Raw genomic sequence first — 20239 nt, forward strand, 5'->3', positions numbered from 1 at the left:
TCAGCTTATGACATACACTCAGTGGTTGACTCTGTAACGAACAATGAATTTATATTTCAAACTCAGACACTCAGACACTCTTATGTTTATGCATTTCCTGACTGTAGCACTCTTACCCAAGCCGAGCCTGCAGCAAACATGGCATAAGGAAACAGCTCAGACTTTTTGTTCTCTTCCATGATGCTTGTTGCTGATTGTGTGAATCCCATTCTTTCATTGGTTTTCTCCCGACCTCTGACCTATTTTCACTCCTGAGCAAACAGAGGGGCATCTGGACGTAGCGTTCCCATCACGAGTTACTCAAACACTGCTGTCTATATAGGTCAGCAAATGGCCTTCACTGTGACACGAACAAACCATAAACAGATCAAGAATGCATGAAAGTGTTGGTGTGCTTGTGTGTGTACGTGTCTGCCTGTGTGTGTGTGTGAAGCAGAGAAGTACAACTAACTGTAATTGCAGGGTTGTGTTCCATCTGTTTCCAGTGCCTTTTCATGCTTCATGCTTGTTTAGCCATTTATCTGGTTGTATAATTATTTATTTTTGACATGCATTACATTATGTTTAGGTTAATAAAGTCTTTTATATTAATGGATACCCCTGGAAGACATTGAGTTTATCCACCATGAGACACCAACATGAAATACAACATGAAAAACCTCTTACTGGTTGCTGAAACAAAAAGAAAAATAACTTGTGTTTGTTTCAAACTGTATTTAGATATTTTGACCACTTGGGGGCAGACAACCTTAAAAAAACTCAACAATTTTGAAAGACATTCTTAATTATCTATATTATACATTTCAAGCAGTAATAGGTTTTCATGTACATCTCATTCTTTTTTCAGAACAGTTAACTGATAATCCAGTCAAATTTGTATGTGGCTCTTGGTTTCTGTTCTTCATCCACAGTTTGAATCTTGCAGTGTGCAGCCATCTTGTGAGACCTTGAGCAGTTTCCAAGCAATTTGGCTTGTATCCTATTTAAATACATCCTAATATTCCAAAAAGAAAAAAGGAAAGAAGGAAAAAAAAGAGAGACAAAGGGAAGAAGGGAAAAATGGAGTGCAAGAGGGAAGGAAGGAATCTAGAGAAACAAGTAGTAGAAAGTAACACACTTTTTAAATATAATTTCCTAAGTACTTGATTTGATCTTCTCTCATACAGGAACGTAACTATATTGTGTAACTGGGAGTAATAGGAACTCTCACATTACAAATATAATTAAATTCTGGGGTAATATCAATGTTTTGGGTTCACAGTGCTTCATATCACTATGATGCTATACATGTAAAGCACTCACTGGACCTTTAAAGCTGAAGCAAAGCATTGCAAAGAGGTCACTGACTGTGTATATTTGTGTCTGTCCTTACCTAATTCCACCCCTGCGGTTTTACACTTAGTAGATTCTGTCGAATGTCATTTACGCAGCTTAATAAGTTTGGTTGGCCCATTGATCGGCCTCTAGAGGCGAACAACTGATGTCTCTCATGATTTTGCACTGCAGAGGAGATGCATTGGGTTTACGTAGTTTGACACAGATTTAGCGGGCAGCAGTGCCTCGAGGGGTGCAAGCATTGATGCTTGCATGCTTCAGTTAACATCAGCGAGTTCAGACTACCAAACTCTTCATGACCCCTGTGTAACACTCTAGATCCACCCAGCCATGGCTTATGGTGAAGCTCGAAGCTGGGTAAGCACAAGCACTTTACCATCCAGTGTTGGCTGTGAACACATCATATAACCACAAGTGACACAGAGCCTAAACTCAGTCTCACAGGTTTTGTAGTTGATATTTTCTGTGGATTTTACGTGTGTACAAACACAGTTAAATCAAAAGAATTAATCATGAATCTAATATTTGCTGTTTTTTTTTCTCTCAGTAAAAAGCCACTAATAGTCTGAAACATACAATACATTTACTGTTGCTGTTTATCTGTCTGTCAGCAGGACTATGTAAAAACTGAAAGGGCAGTTGTCATTAAACCTAGTGGTAAAGTGGAGCACGATAAAGGAAGAATATATTACATTTTTTTCCTTTAGCAGATCCAGATTGGTGGGATGGTGCATGCGCACTCTCAGAGTGGGTTTACAGGTTTACATTACATTTCTACCATGCTGAACATTTGGCCCACCGCACATTTAAAAGACACTGGTTTGTATGAGAATAAAAATATTTTCAACACATGCACAAAAAAATAAAAAAAAATGTAAAAAAACATAAAATCATAGTTTTTCAGCCTTAAAAAGGATTTAGCTGCATTAAAATAAAATATATTGTATAGTTTAAATGTCCATTTTGAATGTTTTAATTGTATTTTAACTCTAACTCAAGTCCATCCATGAAATCATATAAAGAAGCACCTGGGACTGTCAAGTGGTAAATTCTTTCATACTCTTTTCCCTTCTGGTCTCTATCAGAGACATTTGTCCTTATCTGCAGGTCTTCTCACCAGCCCCAGTTGTCAATGTCCTTTGTGGTATCAGGACTGACAGTGTGTTGACAGCGATCGATTTTAATGTCAGCAGCTTCACAGTATCAGGGAAAGTAACCTACTGAAGAGCCACTTGGTGGAGAGAGAATAGCTCTAATCTTGGAAATCACTGTGACACAGGTCGTGTCGCAGCCGCAGACCTTATTAACAACTGAATTTTGACTTGTTTGAGCATGTGCATAGCTGCTGCTAATGAGAATTTCTTAGTAAGCTTATAACAACAATGCACAAGACCAGGTCCCTGCATGCCTAAAATAATTTCAGTCAGTCACAACTCATGCTATTTTTTTTATCTGTGCTTTACTTGCTGGAACAAGTTAGAAAGTCTGCTGTGATAAACAAGCATAAGCTATAGGTTTTCAGTCAGTAAGCTGATAAATGTTTTTATATGCTTTAGATAGAAAAAACTGTGGGAAGTGCCACTTTTTAAGAAAGATTAGTGGACAGAATATTTTTTAATCAATTGTTTAATATTGATTATCTTGTTGTTACCCATTTAAAAACATATAATTATATTGCCATAAATTAAAAAAACAAACAAACATGAGACGTTCAGTTTCAATGGGATTACCTGTATAAGTAAAGGTTGAAAAAAATTACAAAAATTCCAACATTTCTATGAATGTAACACAAACTGTGGTATTACAGTGGCAATCTATATAAAAGCAACAGTACAATAAAAATTATGATTCACTAAATTCTTCATCCTCCTGATGTTAAACCTCAGTGAGATCTAAAGAAAAACACTGTGTAGCAAATACCTTTATAATGTTTTCAGCAACCTAATCTTTTTTTTTTTTTTTTAAATTAGAGGTTTGCTAAATTAATAGCACAAAATTAGAACTAAACGTTCCTGGCAAAAATTCAGCAGGACACAAATGACAAGGGACAGACAGGAAGGTATTTTAACCAACTTAACTATAACCTCACAAAAACTTTTGCTGTTTTATTTTTAGGTTAGTAAAAAGCAGGCTCTCCAGTCATAGCTGGGAGAGGAGGAGGGTGTTCACTTTAGAAACCTCAGAATAACATCCCTGCTTTTTGCAGATGATGCGGTTCTTTTGGCTTCAACGTAGCATGACCGTCAGCATGCACATGGAGTGGTTTGCAGCCTAGTGTAAAATGGCTGGGGATGAGAGTCAGCACCTCCCAGTCTGAGGCCATGATTCTCTGATGCCCCAAGCAAGGGAGTTCAAGTGCCTTTACATCTTATTCATGTGATGTGATGTAGAGTGTGAGCTATACCTGCAGATTGGCGTGGCACCAGCAGTCCTGCAGGCATTGTACCAGAATACATAGCATCCTGTCACTGTGAGCCAACTTTATATAAGTATAAGATAATGGATGTGTGGATGATTGTTCTTCAGTGAAAGAGCTGCCATGATTAGTTAATTCAATCTATGATGAACCTTCAAAGATATAAATAACCTATTTAGAAAAATATCATCAAGAGCAGCTTTAAATATTATTTTTTTAAGTAGTAAAGCAAAGGCTTTTTATCCAAAGGGATCATGACCATGAATACTAAATATTTTGTAGATGACAGTTTCTCACAAAAGAATCTAATATGGGAAAATCTGTATACTGATAATCACCCATCTTTAAAGATAGCTAGAGGATGGTGAAATGAAGAGATGTTAACTTTTGAGGTGAGTGTCAAGAATTAATTATATGCAAAGAATTTTTTGAACAATCAGGAATACACCCATTGAAGCAGCTTGAAGTCATGGCTTAGTTATGTCCTCCAAAGATGATGTTAACACTGATAAAAACAATTCTTTCTCCAAGTTATTGTTGCAAAGCAGTGACTGGATTGTAGAAACATGACCTGTAAAAATATTTTATGAATTACATTCCTTTTATACAACAAGGTCATCAAAATACAACAGTGCTGCAGAACTGTGTTTCCCTTAAGTAACATCATTTTTTGTATGCTGTATTTAAGATAAATCATCATCAAAATAAAAATATTTGAATAAAATATACAATATATATGCAATAAAATATGAATGCTACTATGCAGGAATATAGCCTTAAAACGGCATTTTTCCAAATTTTGTCAAATAGATTTTCTCACTCACATGACATTGTGATGTGGTGTTATACACAGCTGAATAACTAGTACTGTTAGGATTCATGTATCTGTAGTTTCCTTGTCCTGGGAATTGTTCTATGTTCTATGCAAATACAAGGATCTGACTTTGTGTGTGTGTGTGTGTGTGTGTGTGTGTGTGTGTGTGTGTGTGTGTGTGTGTGTGTGTGTGTGTGTGTGTGTGTGTGTGTGTGTGTGTGTGATACAGCAGGGCTGTATCTGACACTACCATTTTTCTCATGAATATTATTTTGCATAATTAATCATTAAACTCTACTGAAAAGCTAAAATTTACAACATCTAAAATAAGTCTTTACGTTTCTCAAGTAAAAACAATATTATGTGACAACAATAAAGACCAAATTATCCTTTATATACTCACGAAATGATTTTGAAGAAAATCTGTAAGTACAGTGCTTTTTGACAAGGTGCCAAATTGTGATGCTAGATGAGTGGATTTAGAGTATCTTTAAAACTGAGTGGTATTTCTAGTCGGCAGTGGTCAGTATATATCAAAAGTAGTCCAAAGAAGGAAGAGTGATGAACCACTAACAAGGTCATGGGTGGCCAAGGCTCACATGGGGCGCCAAGGCAGACCCGTGTCTGATCCGACAGACGAGCCACTCGAGTTTAGATTGCTGAAAAAAATAATGGTGGTGCACTGTGTACTCTGGCAAAAAGGTGCCAGAGTACACAGTGCATTGCAGTTTGGTGCATATGGGGCTGCACGGCCACAAGCTACTCAGATTACTGGTGCTAACCCTTCGTCCACCGCAGAAAACGGCAACATTGGCACATGAGCATGTTATTATTATGTGTGTTTCAGCTAAATAAAACAGTTTAGGCAACATTATCAAGAGGTATTGACTTGTAATTTACAGCCGCACTCACTGAGAAAATCACACTTTTTATGCAGTATATTTGTGCAGCACCTTTAAGTGTTTTACATGTAAAGTACATGCACAATTCTGGTGAGAAAAGCCCCAAATCAGATGATCCCCTTTGCACAAGCACTTGGCAACAGTGAGAATTAAGACCTTACCTTTAGCAGGAAGAGACCTCCTGCTATGCTCAGGGAGGCGCAGTCACTTGCCAGTTGGGAAGTGAGGGGAAAGAGAAAACTGAAGAGACAAGAACAAAACGAAACTATAAGAGAGAGAAGACAAAAGTAAATGGCATTGTTATGGCCCGTCACAATAGTTCATTTAAACACAAAGGGTGTAAAGGAAAGGAAATACTGAGGGCATCATGAGAGGTCACACAACAGTCTGAGTATATAGCACCATCATCCCTCACATCTGAGGGATGTGAAATTAAGGGATGAGATTGATCAAAAAGGAGGATTTTAACCCTTAATCTTAAATATAGAGATGATGTCTGTCTCCTAAATCCAACATTCGAGCTGGTTCCACAGGAAAGGAGTCTGATAACCGAAAGCACTGTTTCTTAGCCTACTTGTGGAAGATTTTGGAACCCCAAATAAGCAACTGAGAGGAAAATGCACTGTTGTGTTGACACAATATTAAAAGGTCTACAAGAGATGATGGGGCCATTCATCTCAGATTTGTTAGGGGGAAGGTTTTTAAATTCAATTCTGGATTTAACATGGGCTCAGTGAAGGGAACTGAAGAGCTTTTATTACTAAAATCAGTAAATACATGAATATATTTTTCAGCTTCACTCTGAAACAAGATGTTCCTGAATTTAGCCCAATTGGATTGATAAAAGAAGAGACTGCATGACTGATTTTTGTCTGTGAGGAAGACTTCTCTCCCACACGCCATTCTCGCTTCCAGACTTCCAGTGGGAAGGAGTAAGGAGTTCATGATAATCTGAAGCCGCATGTGACTGCTGGTGGTCCAGTCTGCATAAGTTTATGTGTGCCTTTCCCCACTCATAGATTTAATTCCAGGATTATAACATAACCCTCAAAATTTCATCCACAAAAATCCTAGACTGGCAGTGGTTTGTTCAACTCTGGTTTCTGTTTCTCCACTATTTCTGCCCAAAGGTCATAGGGCTAAACAAGGACTGTTGTTGAGCAGGAGGCAGTGTAAGGACTGAAGAAGAACTGGACCATAGACTGGGTTACTCAGCAGCAGAAGCTTTGTACCAAGTCATAATTGCTGTGGCCCATGCTACAGACCTAGCAGCAGACTTCACTATTGGTGTTGCAACATTTTGCTGACAACACAACTCCCCAGTTTTTCAATCCTTTTACACATCTGATGATTTAGTAGGAGTTAGTGGTTACGTTAGAAGGCTTGACTTGCAAATTTTGAATAATATTTAAGAGTAACACATTATGTGAACTAACACTTGTGTTGCATGGTGCTAATGAACCGAAACCCAATTTTGGATCATTTTTAAGAACCGAGAGATTCACGTTTAAACAAAATGAAGAATAATCCCCCAAAACTGGTCTCCCAGAAGCATTTCCTGGTAAAGACATGTTTTGAGGTTGGTGGCAATGCATCATTCCTAAGCATCCTTGGATGAAAGTTGATGTACAGTCTTGGCTACTCGTTGGTTTTCCCTTTTGACTTTCTCCCCCTCCCCCTTGACAGATCACTGTCCGTATCCGGGCCAGGATTCTGAGTGGAGCACGCTCTCATGTTCCAGATATTAAATTACTCATGAAAAATTTGCTCGGCCTTCAGGCTCCACTGCAGCTTGCTCTGAAACTTCCACTTAGCCCCTGAAACATCTCGGAGTGCAGGCTTGTGTCACCTCTCCAAGGAAGGTCAATTTTTTCAATTTATAAACACCGCATTACAGGCCACTTCAGATTGCATTAGTGTCAGAGTTCTGCTCTTGTCACCTTTTGCTCCTCCATCCTGTCTTACTTCTCTTCCATGCGTTCGGACGGGTTTCCTAAAACAAGCAGTCTGAGAGGTTGAACATTGCATGATTCAGTAACAAGAAAAGGTCAGATCACTCACTTTGTGTGCACTTCGCTGTACCAGAAAGTTCCATCAAGCCATGTTCCATCAAGTTCCCCTTGAAGACATTTTAAAGACACAGATGCAGAGTTTGGAACAGTACAGCTAGAAACAGTTCATACAGACTTGGTATGAGTCAGCCTTATACTCACAACATTAGTCATAGGATTAGCACACTGCCACAATATTTTCTCTTTTTATTTATGCAGAACAATCACAATGAACAATATAATTATAGGCTGTCAATCAGCATTGTAACATAGCAATATAATTTGGAATATAATGCAACAATAAAGCTACTCATCCTCTGCAGACAGACATCGTTGCCTTTAGTTTTCACTAAGCTCTTATGTTTTCCATTTATTTTATTTTATTTTATTTTATTTAGTTTAGATTTATTTTGGTGAATAATGTGAAATGACTGTGATAACACTGTATTGTATTGATTTCCCTTATTTAATATCTACTCTTGCAGTGTCTCTCACGCTCTCTCTCTCATCCAGTCATGTCTCAGTGTTCTGTCCCCCTTACCTGTTTATTCCCATGTTCTTCTTCATGTTTTGTCCTTGTCTCCCCAGTCTCTCTTGTGTTCCCATGTTTGTTTATCCCCGTCCTGGTGTCAAGCTTGTGTGTCCTTGTCTGAATCTTGGTGTGAGTGCTTCTTACTGTTTTATTTTGTCAATCCCTCATCTCATGTACATTGTGTCCAGTTTTGCTTCCCTGTTTTGCTATGTGCTAATTTGTCCCTGATGTGTTCCCATGTGTTTCCACTTCCCTGATCATCCCTCAGTGTATATATTGTCTCTGTTTTCCCTGGTCCTTTTTCAGAGGGTCTGTTTACCCACTCCTGTGTCTCCATGCTCCTATTCAGGTTTCCTAGTGTTTTCCCAGTTTTGGTTTTAATAATTAATTCCTCATTCAGTTTGGTTTTCTTATCTTTGTACTGTTTGCCAATCAGCCAAGCCAATTTTGACAATCTGTTGTGTTTCTTAAGGAAATAATTCATCAGATCAACCTAAAGGAGTAATATTTGTTAAGATATATTTAATTTAGTGTATCAGCCAAATTGAAATGACTTAAGGACAGAAGAAATGTAGGAAGTCGTTGTAGGAGGGAAAAGAGATAAGACAGTTGACTCTGACTAGATGCAGTCATGAGTCATAATTGTGCAGGCAGACATCAAGACCAGTGACCAGTTTCCACTAAAAGAAAGACTGAGCCCAAAAAATAAGAGTAACATTCACAAGTAATCCTCTCAATATGTTCAACTGAAATCAGAATGTACAATAATTTCATTGCTGAAATTTTCTGAATATTTACTGAATGTTTTCTGTTATTCATAACATACTCCCTCCAGTTCAATTCATTCAGGTTTATTTATATAGTGCCAAATCACAACAGTTGCCTCAAGGCCTGTTATCCACCAAGGTAAAGGACCCTGTAATATTGTTGAAGAAAAACCTACAAGCAATGAGTAAGCACCATGTGACAATGGGAAAGAAAAACTCAGTTTTAAGAGGAAGAAGCCTCAGGCAGGGGCATCTGTTTGCTGCGACTGGTTGAAGAGAACGAGAAAAGAAATAAAGAAAAATAGAGCACAGAGAGACAGAGTTAGGGCGAAAAAGCCAAGAGAAAAAACAAAAAACAAAAAAGTCATGCTTCATTCTAGACCGCTGAACTGGTATAATTTTATTAACACCTGCAGGTGCTGTTCTTGAATATGTTGAGCTGTCTAAAATTACATTCCATTTCCATTTATTTCTAACACTGTAACAGATCCATCACCAAAAAGAACATATAAACACTCTTCATACTGCAATAATTTGTCATATTTGGCTTTTTAAAAATAATTACAGCAATTCTGCTAAATATACACTGGTTTCCTTTACTTGGGTGCATATAAGATGCAGATAAGGCAATGAGAAGCAGATGTAAAGACTTGTCTGACTTCAGAATTCAGGCATTCCCATATGGCAGCTCAAGGTCTCACAGTTGAGCTGTGCCTTCATGTATAGATCTCAGCAAAAAGGTGAAAATCCAGTCACCCGTGATTATTACCAGCTCACTCATGAAATCACAAACCACGGGGCAGTGAGTGAGTAGAGATGGTTTGAGATCAGGAGCAGTTTTCTATCAGACTGAGTTTGACCTGAATGCATAAAGTGTAATCAGATAGAAATGCTATTTATGTTGCACATTTCATTTCATTTATCTTAAAATGATTTAAACTGAAAAACAGAAAAAGATATCCATAAACATGGGGGGACATACATTAGACACAATAAATATAAGCAAAATATACAACCTGAGGCAACAAAAAGCATCCATTAAATATGCAGCAAAGATACCACACATAACATCTGCTTTATTAATGCATAAGTGAGTGCAAAGAAAATTCAGATGATCCAGACCATGAAACAACCCCAACTTAAGCTAGGATTTAAAAGCTTAGTTCACAATGATGTATCTGTGGGTGTGGGTGTTTTTTCTTGTGTCTGGAAACTATTTGCAAAGGCACATATAACTACAAGGCCCATTTGATGATGGCCAGGTTCCCTATCCCAATATTCCAGGAACATGGTGTATGAATCATTCATATCATATCTGTGTTTCTGCTGCATGACCACCGGCATCTAACATCCACATCCAGAAAAAAAGCTTCCCTCAGAGTTTCTCACACTGGTGATATTGAGGTCATCATGAATTACATATGTGTGCAGATGATACAAGAACTTTGGTAGGGGCATTATAATTCATTTAAACATTGTGAAATACCAACACGCAATTCCTGTGCAATCGGGCATTTCTCATTTCCCTTTGTGGGGTTTCCACATCCCAGACTAGTAATGTTACATGTCCTAAATTTATTCATACTTAAATAGAATTTTGCAAACACATTGCTTCTTATTGAATTTTCAGATATCACAAGTGTTAAAAAATGCTTTTTATCCACATTTGGTGTTGACTACTTTAAATCAGAATCAGAAAGGGTTTTATTGCCAAATGTTGAGCAGGTTTACAACATTAGGAAATTGCTGCGGTACTTAGTACAAACATACTGTCAGACAATGCTTAAATAAACCTAAAAATAAAAATTAAAAGTACTAAGTAGATAAGCTAAGCTAAGAAATGGCACTAGCTCTCACAAATACCAAATAACTGTTAACTCTGCTGTTGTGCAAAAGAAAAAAGAAAAAAAAGTGTGTATTTTGGCTTGAAAAAAGATTAAAAAAAAATATTTCAAGGTAACCTTTTACCAGCATTATATCTTTTAAATACTTAAAAAACCTTATTTTTAATACAATATTGCAGAAAAGACAATTTAACATTACTGACATGACCTAGAAACTGACATTCACATTTATATTTTAATGTGAAAATACTGTGCATGTGATCATTTCTGTAATGTTGGACATATTACATTTTTGGTACATGTGTATATTGTTTAATAGACGTAATCAGCATGTGTAACAATGCAAAGCCATTCTTTTGCTGAATTGCTCTTTTATTGTATTGCATTTAGCCAACCCAACAGATCAATATGATGGTGCTTTTTATGCTTTGCTTATGCTCTCGATCTGTATGTGTTCCATAATGACGGACGAAATGTACATTTGTTTACATGCCTACTTAACGGGTCAGTTCATCAACTTGTCTTTTAAAGCAACCATTGTTAGACAGCTAAGCTGACTGAAGCCTGAATATATACCAGCTTGCCAGTATAATTTATGACCTAAAAGTCAAGCCAGATTAGACCTGATTGGATCACTGGTGCCATATGTGACCTACAATCTGTGCCCCCGCTTGCACTGCAGGGCGGGAGGGTCAGTGATCTCCCTGGGCAAAGGTTGCCATGGGAACAACCTCTGGATGTTGCGTTCTGCTCTTTGTAGCCCTCACACATCTTAGGGCAGAATTATCCAGGATTTCTTTACGTCAGGCCTGTATTCTTCTGCTCTATTTCCTCACTCTGCTCTGTACTTCAGCTCTCTCTGTTCCCTCTCCAAATACAGACGTTTACATGGAGTGGCATTGGGACACTTGCGTACATGCTTATACAACGCATAAATGTGTATGCCTAGACACTAATACACAGTGCAGCGCCACCACCCACATTTGAATACGTCACTGTTTGTACTTATTCTTCATATAACCAGGACATGTTTGTGTATTGGCTTGTTAAATCAAGTACATGTCCAATTTGTTGTAATCACATACATTTTAAATTGTATGTTGCTTTTTATAGACTTCATAAGCATTAAATATAATTCCTATATATTTGGCAAGTTAACTCTGTTGAACATCTGAGGATCCTTAAAGCCTCCAGACAAATTCTGGTCTGGTCTGTGGTCAGCGATTTGTGCTAGACTGCAAAGAAAAATCTAGCCACAAGCTATTGGGTTTGGAAACCTACCACGTCTGTTCAAGCTGAAACTTTATGACTGACTGCATGAAAAGTTATGGCTGAATTCAGCATGATGATCTGCAGGGGAACTGTTCACCACTGAATTTGGAGTTGCTCCGGGCCAACCTTAAAAGACAGCGATCATTGTTTATAGCATGAATTGAATAACAGTTTGCGAAATAGAATAATTTACCTCGAGCACTGACCTGCTACCACAGGCAGCAGGACAGTCCCTCATAGCCTGTTATAGTGGTCGTTAGGTAAAAACTATAAAATGAAACAGGATAAGGGGACCAGAGAAATGATCCTTGAGTGAAATAAGCTTAATTTCTTATGTCTACTGAGATAAAATCAGAAGAAAATAAAACAGAAGCAGGAAAAATGATCTTGCTGCAAAGTCATTATATTGCAGAGAACACAGGAGAAAATATAATTGGGTCCCCCAGGAGATTCTGAGTTTCCCTCCTTCCTCTTAGGGTCTAGGTTAAATACAAAGGAAATACAGTAAAGAGGTAATATCCCTCAGAGCAGCAACCAAGTTAAATTAACCATTTTTATGTTTTCCGACAGGAAAAGCATCTATATCTAGATCCCCATGAAGTCATTACATGACTGTAGAACTTTTATTAGATATTCATTGAACTGTGCAAGTGTGAAAACCTACATTCGCCTTAGGAGGTCAGTCAGTTGTGTGAAATCACTAATGCGACATGGCCTAAAAAAGTACAGATATAAGGTATAAGATATAATGCTTTTAACTTAAATTTAGTCAAAAATAGTATTACAAAAGCTAATAAAGACATTTATGTTACTACTGTGATAAACTGAACTGCTACATTACTCTGGACAGTTGGTAAAACTTTTAATGTGACCCTAATAACTCGGGACGATCCCGATAATCATACAAAATGCTGGATATTTCCTCATAAAGACACAAGATGATGTGTAAGTATATACATCTCCTCTATTTATGCCGATTTACATACCAGGTTACCATAATCATGCAGCATGTAAACACCACTTTGAATTAAAAAAAAAAAAAAAGTTAAAACTCACTATTCAGTCACTATGATTAATAAAGTTCTAGCTTCACCTGTATGTAACTATATAGCTTTCTGTGCAAGTGAAAAAAACAGCTCGTTTTTCGGTGCATGGAGATAAAACAGATTACAGGCTCAGCACGTCAGCATGCTCTGTGTGCCATGAGAGAGGGCTTCTGCAATAAAAATGCGGCCAGAACACAAGAAGAAATCAAGCGTCTGCCCTCAGTTGCCTTTTTTTAAATACAAACTTTCGGAATATCTGTATGACTGAAGTAATAAAATACTTTACATTCCAAAATGATAAAATTAATCCATATATAGTAAATATGTTACAGCGTCTCACTGTCTTAGAAATCGTACATTATGTCATTAGTGGAGCTCGAAACAGCACATATTACCTCAAATTTGTCATAAATTATTTTTGATGATTTTTCAGTTTTTTTTCTGATTTACATCACTCGGTTGCTGTCATGCTATTGAGACGGTAAACAACTAATATTTTATTTTCCTAATTAAAAAAGTTACTATTAATGATAATGGTGGTGCATCCATAACAGTAAAAAAATGCTAATTGTGTTGTAATGCTAATAAGAGTCAATGACCAAATATTTATCTTTTAAACTTCTTTCTAGAAATGATTCTTTGTAGAAATGTGAATATCATAATGTCTGCCTGCATATTTGTTCACATGCAGGAGCAAATATTCCTGCATTTGATATTCTAACTACAAGCTGATGTGAGGGAACCACTGCTTCTTGTAAGGATGTTATGGTAGTCCTAAAGAGACGAGAAAATTTGATACCGGGCCATTAACATGCAAAGAGCTGGAACATACCTTAGAGTTATTCGGGTAACGTCAGAGTTCAGAGACTTAGGAGAACACCAGTAATTTCTAATCCCACCCGGTTACTTATTTAAATGTTATTCACAGCAGATATGATCGGGAAATTCTGTTTGCCAAGCAGGTCAACACGGGTAGTGGTGGCTTTTAGAGGGCTTAACCATCAACTCTACACCAGTTCCAGTAAGCCATTTGAGCTGGGTCACGATGAAAGAGTCTGTCCCCACAAAAATGTCCAGAGTGACAGGGAAAGAAACAGGAATCCTCTTAGAAGCAATATCCTGTCGTGCACCTCCATCTGTTGTTCTGTGATGGCTGACAGTCTAGATGGAGAGAAAAGAGAAAAAGATAAGACATACAGTTGTCTGGTTTTTATTTAAGCTTGCTCAGCTTGCAACATCCAAAGTCAATAAAACATGCTATATAAATAATGTAGTTGTGTAAATGTCATTTATTACGGATACATATTTTTTACGTGTTGTGTGATAATTCCCATAACATATTCTCTCTGTTACATCATGCCACTCGTATGAGATAAATAAAACATATTATTTAGTGATTGAGACAACAACTACTAAAATGTACCCAGTACCACTTTTTTCAGATATTTTACAAATAGTCCCAAACCCCAAAGCATCAAGTTTAATACTAGTATATATTTATATATACATGTAATCTTGTATTTATTTAAAGCTATCTTGAAGACAAACAAATTGACTGTCTGTACACCAAGAGAAGTGAGCGAAAAAAGAAGGAACATTTTTGCTTCTTGACTTTTTCCTTCTTTACGCTATGAAAATTTAAAGGTGTTATATAGAAGTCACTCTAACTAGGCAACAGTGATACGACCGCTGTACACTAAAGAAGTTACCTTTATTGTTTATTTTTTAATTGAGACTTTATTTAAATATATTCCTAAGAACAATTTTAGTTTTTCCTTAAGAAAGAAAGCAGTTCATTTAATGGTGCAGATCTGCATGTGTATTCAGCTCTATATGCTGCTAATGGTCATTTCGAATAGTGTTTGAAGTCTGGACTCATCTGCAGTCAGACCTCGGCTATTTTTAGACAGTCCACAAAACAATGTCAAGTTAGTAGAAGTGAAGATATAAGTGAAAGTATGCATCCTTAAATTTAGGAAAACGTTCTAGTTTGTTTCCAATACAACAAAACTATCCACATTACAGGAGAATAACTACAACACACATGGACTCCAACTTAGTATGTGTTATGGGAAAAATAAAATCTTTAGTTCCGAAATGCAAACCACAGTGTCAACAGCATGCAGTATCAGTACACAGCCGCTGATTTATGTGAACGGTTCATATCAATTAGCAGAGAGCTTAGAGGGGACGTTAGCATCCAAAACCAAAGTCATGATTGATGACTGCCATTTTATCAAGGCATTCATTTCATCATGACTGTCAGCTGAATCACTTTTTACTGGGTCTCTGCTTTACAGCAATAGATCTAAGATTTATTATGATGATAAAAAGTGTTGTCTGCCCTCTGACAGGCGTACACCATTCAAGCACATTTCCATCTGACTATAAGCCAGTGGACCAACATAAACCAGACTTCAGCCTTCACTTCACCTCAAAACTCAACTCAGTTGTTGGAAATGGTGTGATTTGATTTTAAAAAGTTTAATAATAATAAAGAAAACCTTCTATCAGGTCCCGGCAGTATACTAGTGAAAGTTATACAGTTTCTGTAAAGTTCACTTAACGAGAAAGTAAATTAAACCCTGCCAAGGCTTTTGGTCTATTTAATTAAAGCTGGAGCAACTTAGCTGGATTGAATTAAATTTTTGGCAGGGGTAAACCAATGCGCTGGGAAGGTGGTGGCGGGTGGTAGGAGTGCAGTGGGGGGGGGAGGAAAGATAAGCAATAAGACTATCTTTTTTTCGACTCCACTAAACAAATACTTTCTTTTCAAAACAACTACGGTATATTTAGATCCTCTGTGACTGTGTTATTTCTTCTTTTCTTTTTTTAACAAAACAACAAAAATTGTCTTCACTGCTCTGACAATTTAAAAAATAACATTTAAAATCCTGAACGATCCACATTAATTTTGGTTTCCCTGCTTGTCAGAGTTCATTCCAGCCAACTCTCCACCGCCTGGCCTTGTCTTAACTAAGGTTAATCCACATGCAAAAGGTCTCCCGAGATTAGAGGAGTTCGCAGCTTTTTCTCGGCACAGGGTCAGGGATCACACACCAACTTTTATGGAGAGCATTTTATTTCCTCGGTCCTTATCCAGCTGCTAACGCTGACTGGGTGCAGTACTTCCCTGTAAGCCCTTTAAGGCTCCAGGTGAAATCGATTCCAGTGCAGTGTGGCTGTTTTGAATGAACCTAAGCGCAAGTATGTAAATACGTACACTATAGCTCTTAACTATTACAGCGTAATATTTTGCACGATATTATACATTTTTATACTTTTATATAGATATTTTTTATTATAAGTCTAGTAAGAAGCACAGTCGGGGGGGGGGGGGGGGGGAGTACTTTTTAGCCGGAAAAAACATTTCACTGTGTGTTGTACTAGTTATAACTACATGTGACAAATAAATAAAGAATTGAATTGAATTGAATTAAATTAAATTAAATATTCCAAAGGATAAAATCAGCTTATGAATTGCAGAAACTCATTCTCACCCCCATGAAGTTTATTTCATTTTCACCAATGAAAAATAGCATGTCTTTAAACATTAACGGGTTCTGTGATAGGCTGAGGTCAAATGAAATTTAAGCTAAAAAATTTTCTTTGGTAAAAATATACAGTAAAATTTGATTATTATTATTATCATATGTCAACAAAACAAAGTCAATGACAATAATTGAAATTTGACTGAAAACGTGATTTAAAACTGAACTAATTGAACTTAAAACACAAATAACAAACAAATCTTTCTTTTTATTCCAGAGGTTGTTTGGATATTTAGTGTAAATAATCATGCAAGTGAGGTTTGAATTTCTGATTTCAAAAAATCTTGTTTTAAGACCATGAAACTTTTTTTTTTAATTTATGAGTCTAATTATCACAATAGCAAAATTTTATAACTGTAATTACAATAGAAGCTGCACTTTCAGGCAAGTGCGAAAAAAAAGGTTGAACTAGACTCAACTCACATTACTACCTTAGACACTTTTTTGGTATACATTTGCGGTGTATTCAATAACAAGGCATTTGTCAATGGTGTGAGCTTTTAAACTCTAGGTGGCAGTGTCGATGCAATGACGTTTCATATCATTGGAAAAGACATCCACTACTGCTGGCCAAAAATATAATATATTCTTTTGTTCTGTTATTCTGTATAAAATTATTTTTTCTATATTATGACCTTTAAAACATTTTAATTCCTTTAATCCCTTCCTTATAAATGTATACACAAAATATGAATGCCTGCATATTGTGTCTCTAAATCTGAGATCCCTCATATGAATATTATTTACATTCTCATCAATATACAAAATTATATTGAATTAATAAATATGAATATATTGTTCATAATCAGTATGTATATTTAATTTTAAAAAAATAGCACATAAAAAGCACCGTACATTTTGATGAATATAAGAAATTGCCAAAAAAGAAAAAATATATGAAATTTACAAATAAAAGTGAAATGTTCTCCTAGTTTTAAGTAAAATTAGAAAATTAAAATAAAATAAAAAAGTTAAACTTTTTTACTTAAAGTTCTGTTAATTATTTACTATAAATATAAATGCAACTGTTAATGTCATACAAAGGATGCTCAGAAATCTATATTTAAATTACAGTTTTTTACACTCTATATTAAATATTATTTAATCCTAGACTTTCTATTTCTATAACCGCATTGATAAAATATTTAATATTAAATGAAGAAAGGAATAGTTATTTGGTGATATTAAATATGTAACAAATGCCAAAAAAAGCACAATCACATAGAATAGAATAAAGTAAAATATTAGTGTTAAATTAAATCAGTGAATTCTATAGGAAATATATTAATAAATAAAAAATATGTTTATAATTCATACATATAATGTTAAGCAATGCCAAAATATCATTCTGATGAATATTTAATTGTTAAAAACACACAAATTGCCCGCACATAATATGTATTCAGTGGCTGCACCTTAGCAAGCTGAAGGAACTTCAAATTAATTTCTCAGTGCACCTTTTATGCATTGTTAAGAGAATAGTTGTACATAATTTGTTGCATATGAGTTATACTGTAGCTTTTATTTAATATCATCTGCTGTGGTCAGTGTTGTTTTAGCTGTAGCACTTGTATGTTGCGTTTTTGTGGAAAACAACCATAAGAGTATTTCTGGCTAATGTTAAACCTCTCTGCTCTGCATTACAATATATTACAGACATTGTAGTCATCATAACATAGCGTGGAAGAGAGATCTCTGTGTAATATTAGAGAAGTATTAATATCATTCCTTCAACATCTTTCACTTCTTTCCTGGCTTAAGTCAATATTGAGCTTGTATGGAATTCATTATAAGGAAAAGCTGCTTTCTCGGTGCCTTGCCGTTGTGTTCCATCTGTTTTGTAGTCACCTGAACATGATCTGAAGTCAGCCAGTCAAGTGACCTGGAATCAATATAGTTGAGCTCAGTGGAGGCAAATAAATCAGCCTGGCTCATTTAACCCATGAGAGTCCTGCTGCATAGCTGCAGGATTGTGGAATGTAATAAAAAAAAGGTATGTTTGATGACAAACAATTTATTATAAATTCTTGTTCCTCAGCCAGCTTTAGTAACTTCATACTTAGTATCTAGGACATATCCTCCTCATGCATGTTTACTTTCGACTGGAAATGTCATGAGGACATCTGCAAGACCGCTTTTGTTTGTCCTACAATGTTTGGTACTTTCTTTATACAAAGAGCAAATTAAAATTATACATTTTTTGCCTGGCTTTCTCTCTCTCTGAATGCATTTCAGTGTATATCGTTATGTTGCTTTTAAAGCAAAGCGATCATTTTTTTTACTTTTCTGTCGTTTCTGCAGCTGTTTTAATGTATCGCTGTCAGTCCCCATGCCTGTCATTGTGTCATATAAAACCAGTCTGTGTTTTAGTTTTTACACAGTACCTACAAAGACACTGGAATTTTTACTACCAACTCCTAGAACAGGAAATAAGTTTTATACTACTCTCAAGAAATTAAAAAACTGTAACTATATCTCACAAGATGCTCAATAAATTTTGACTTGGTGCCAACTATGACTGGCAACTCGGACCTGCTTGGCAAAGCGTAATCCCATTAAAACAGCAGAAAATTCATGAAAGTTGAAGGCAGTATGATTTTTGATACGTGTATTTATTTTATGTATAGCATTTTTATTGATAGATGGCAATGATTGCCAGGAACAGGGCTGCCAGATTCTGTTGTGCCAACTTAAATCAATTTAGTGCAAACACAGCTCAAAGTTAATAATTGTGGAAGATTAATTGTGTCATATTTTTGAAGTACTGAAACACTGAGCCAGCATCACATCAGCTGATTTTCTTTTTATGATGATTTACATCATCTGATTTTTAAATGATTGGAGTCACATTTTATTATACATATTTGACTCTTTGGCAAGTTTTTAAAAGACTACTGTATGTTCATATGACATGTTCAAATCAAATTATTAATTTTACATAAAGTATGAAAGTGATTAACACACACACACACACATATATTTTCCTTAACAAAGGGAGGGGAAGTAATATAAAGTTTTTAAAACACTGTTACTCAAATGGTACTACTCATAATTTGGATTATAATATACTTGTATTACATCGTTACATTGATTAATATAAATAACACTTTTTCTTAAATCTGGAAACACAAAAAACGAACTATAATTGCACTCAATGCGAGCATTTGCTTGTAATTAAAATATTACTAATGCTTACACGGTGACTTAACATTATGAATCACTTTTCGCTGAAACCGCCTGAAGTACAAGGTTGTGGAAAAGTATACATTTGAACGCAATCAAACGTCTTGGAAAGAAAATATATTAATAAAGAGGACATGAAAATGTTAAACTTACTTCACATTTTTCTCTCCTGTTGGTCACCTGTTCCAGCGCCAGAAAGCTGCGGTGAAGCTGTTCTTACTTCCCTATAAGAGCCTCGAAGTGTACCCCAAATACATATTCAAGCCTGGACTGATAAAGCAAAAACGACTATTTCCACTTCGAGCAGCGAGGCAGTGAAAATAAGTTGCTCCATCTTTTATAAATGCCCCACAAAAACTTAATTATCGCTAGGTAAGGTACTGTGGACCGTCCTTCTGTCGATGACTGACAGCCGGGTAAATTGAAGTAGATTTGACGGGGATGAACAAACGTGTTGATGAGCGTTTACAATGACGAAACTACAAATTTGAATGTTTTAACCTTGATTATTTACATTGCTGTTTCT

General features: G+C 36.1%; 1 long non-coding RNA gene across 1 annotated transcript; it reads right to left on the reverse strand.

Annotated features, from left to right (window-relative positions):
* Positions 1-5589: 5589 nt before the first annotated feature.
* LOC113022087 (uncharacterized) lies at positions 5590-20237 on the reverse strand. Its single transcript, XR_003272400.1, has 4 exons — positions 19867-20237; positions 13812-14140; positions 7529-7586; positions 5590-5707 (listed from the first exon to the last, which is right to left on the reverse strand). It is a non-coding gene; the product is annotated as an uncharacterized LOC113022087 (long non-coding RNA).
* Between the last annotated feature and the right edge of the window lie 2 nt (positions 20238-20239).

Source organism: Astatotilapia calliptera, chromosome 5 (assembly GCF_900246225.1).
Source record: "Astatotilapia calliptera chromosome 5, fAstCal1.2, whole genome shotgun sequence".
Lineage (NCBI taxonomy): Eukaryota > Metazoa > Chordata > Actinopteri > Cichliformes > Cichlidae > Astatotilapia > Astatotilapia calliptera.